General features: G+C 43.1%; 1 long non-coding RNA gene across 1 annotated transcript; it reads right to left on the bottom strand.

Annotated features, from left to right (window-relative positions):
• Positions 1-1,595: 1,595 nt before the first annotated feature.
• Positions 1,596-3,391, bottom strand: LOC118430379. Its single transcript, XR_004832843.1, has 3 exons — positions 3,352-3,391; positions 2,959-3,059; positions 1,596-1,857 (listed from the first exon to the last, which is right to left on the bottom strand). It is a non-coding gene; the product is annotated as an uncharacterized LOC118430379 (long non-coding RNA).

The raw sequence follows: 3,391 nt of genomic DNA, 5'->3' as shown, positions 1-3,391 counted from the left end.
TACAGACAAACTTGATCATATATTATTTATACGGGCTGCGTTCAATAAAGCTGGAGCTCTCCGAAGGTGAAGTGAACTGAACTGATAGCAACCCTTACGTAACCTCTACTAGAAACAGCCCAATATGCCAAAGAACGTTTGCACCTTAGAACAAGCAAAGTAGTGTGAACAATACGTAAATCTCAACATGTTTTTTTTCTCCATAAAATCGTTTGTTACTCCGTTAACGTCACTATCCACCTGCTCAGATATATGTAGAAGACCTTACGAAAGTCACTGTACTTTTGTTGTGTCAACAATGATCAGCATGTCACAATTTTCGTCTGGTCAAAAATGGTCTGTACCTACTGTAAATTACGTTAGACGTCATTTTATCGTACACCCTCCTCACACTATATATGTAGCGTTGTAATACATGTACAACATCGGAGATACAGACAGTTTAAAAAGTGCTTATCTTACTAATATCAGCAAGTAGGTAAGGCGTGCTTTGGCTACTTGAATACCCACTGACGTGCTCCAATGTCTTGCCTTCCTACGTTAAATTTTCATTTTAACCTCCTTGATATGATTAGTACCGAAATGTTGCAACCTACCTGAATTGTATTTTTCTGGCACCGAGTTGAACCGGGGAACCGGGAGAATTTTTGACCGCTGTTTCTTGCGAAGCAAATGTTCCTCCAACAGTTATTGGATCACTAATGATCCCACATACATGAAGCTGAAGGTCCAACGGCAACGAGAACAGGATTCACGACTCCTTCCTTCCTTGTTATTCCCGACTAAATATAACTCCGAAATTCAACTGTGGAAAGCCCCATCGAGGCGGAAGTTCCCAACTTGTCGAATGGGAAAGCTTACTAAGGACAAAATTTCCTAAATAACTTTACAAAATGGACACCAACTTTTACCTATTCTAGTGGCTGAGCATTTAGCTGTATACTTAAAGAAAAATTCGGGAAAATTTGGGCTACGTCCGAGGTGCCGTCGCCCCGCCTAGTGCATCCGCGTCCGTGGCGTTGAAGGTAACTTGAGCCACCTGTTTACCTGTGAAGGGGACCAATCAGAGTCATCTAAATGTGACCCTTGAACCTTCATAGAATCCGGAAGAAGGGGTCATCGCACGGGAAGGGATTGTTTTATTAACTGTAACAACTTGACGTATCACCATAATTTTTCATTCACAACGGCCACAAGAAAAAAATTGCTAAAAATTGCTCTGGAGTGACGGAAGGTACGAGTCCTAGTTGCAGAATTCTATCACGAATATTGAAACTTGCCTTTTCTACAGCTGTATGTAACGTTACACGTTTCAAAGGGCACAGAAAATGCCCGGGCAAAGAAACATTGGGACATCCCGTGTCGTCGCGATGGCTGTTTAATAATCAGGTTTCATCTATAGAAGCCAAGCATGGGATGAGGAGCTGAAACCAAACTTACAAAACATTACTAGCTAAGTATCAGATTTAAGGGTATGTCGACAAACTTGGGGCCGAGTCAATAGCAAAAAATAAAATAAAAGGCAAATATTTTACAATTGCTTGCTCATCTAAGAAACACTGAAGTTAGAAGCCAATGCATCAAATTTATTCGCAACATTACTTTATTCATGGATGCATCAACAATGCAAAGTAAGTTGTTTAACATAGATTCACTCATGGCCCAGTGACGGTCAGTCCGTGGGCCCAACGTGAGAGGTGTTCTGGCCGGTGGTTGTCTCCGGTGTGGTCCCTGCCACCCTGTCCAGGCCGCAGTACTGGTAGTTTTTGTACTGCGGTTCGTACGGAGAACGGGCGAAACACTCGGCAAGCGCCTTGTCACACTCGCACACGCGGCGCCGCAGGGCGCTCCGGCTGGCTGCAGGGGGAGATGAGTTAGGGTTAGTTCACATTTCCAAACCGGTGCCCGATCGGGATGTTTTTAAAGAAACGAAAAATTAATGTACGTAGAAATATAAACAAATCATGGCCATGAATTATATTCTATCATTTTGTGTATTTTGATGTCTTTTATATAATACTGTTCGCTCCCGAAAGCTGCCCGACCGCGCCCGGGTTTGGAAATGTGAGCTAAGCCTAAGGCTAACGTCACATTTCCAAACCGGGCTGTTTGTGGAAACGAAACATAGAAATGTATACATAAAAGCATATACAAATAATGCCCATAACTATTCTCTTTACGTCTTGTGTAGTCTGTTGTCTTTTATACCATACTTTTCGTTCCCGAAAGCTGCCCGGCCGGCCCCCGGTTCGGAAATGTAGGCCTTATTCAGCTTGAGCTCCAAAATCTAAGCAGATGTATAGGTCAGGCTTGTTCTGTACGTCATTTATACGGCACAGAGAAGAAATTTATACAGGCTTTTCATTTGATGTCATCTGCGCCATGTTGGATCACAACATACGTCTGTAAACCACACGAAGATGCTACTGCTTGATTCAATTACCCGCCAACATGGCCGTCGGAGGATTCACTTTATAATTTATAGTATGACGTCAATGAAAAGCCTGCATATAGTGAATAGGTGTAGCAGACAGGTGCAGTGGACAGGTATATGGCGATGAGGTGTGATGTACGGTTCTGGCAACCTCAGGTGCAGAGGGCAGAGGATAAATCTAATGGACACATGTAACGTCCGGGTGTAGCACACAAGTGTATCGCACAGGTAATGCTTAGGTCATATTTCAAAACCGGGGCCCGGTTGGGAACGAAAAGTACAATATAGAAGAGAACAAAACACGTAAAACGTACAATTAAAAAGTGATCACAATTTGTGCAATCTTTCTTCATACAAGACTATATTCTTCGTTTTGGCGAAAAGCCCGACCGGAACCTGGGTTGGAAATGTGACCTAATCATTAAGTGTATAGGTGAAGTGTACAAAGGAAAGAGCCATGCAGAATTTCTTCTGAATAAACACGGTTCAATCAAACAAGACAGGTGTGAATTTCAGGTACTCACTGCAGGTGACGGTCCCGTCCTCACACCTGTAGCTGTACAGGATGAAGATGCCGCCAAACCAGCTGGGCAGGGCGTAGCAGTTGTCATGGGCAACGCAGCATCTGGAAGGCCACAATGACAATGTAACAATCTAACTTTTCGCTTATGCAACTCCTTGGCCGAAGGCTAATTGCAAGTTACAGGAAAAAAGAAACAAAAAGATGGAGAGCAATATTATTACAATATAACATGTGACTATTGAATATAACATGTATCTATGGATTGACTCTAGAATTTGACATGTTGCGCTCGACTTCCTTTTCTGAAAGAGTCAAAGAAGACAGATCCAGCTTTTTCTGTAATTTGTGGATTCTCTGATTCTCAAGAAAAGAGTAACCGTAACCGCTTTCTCACCTGTCTGTGTCGTCCACCGGAGCCGCACCCCCCCCCCCCC

The sequence above is a fragment of the Branchiostoma floridae genome, chromosome 1 (genome assembly GCF_000003815.2).
Source record: "Branchiostoma floridae strain S238N-H82 chromosome 1, Bfl_VNyyK, whole genome shotgun sequence".
In the NCBI taxonomy this organism is placed as follows: Eukaryota; Metazoa; Chordata; class Leptocardii; order Amphioxiformes; family Branchiostomatidae; genus Branchiostoma; species Branchiostoma floridae.
Note: the sequence above shows the minus strand (reverse complement) of the source record. Positions and strands in the feature narration are given on the sequence as shown.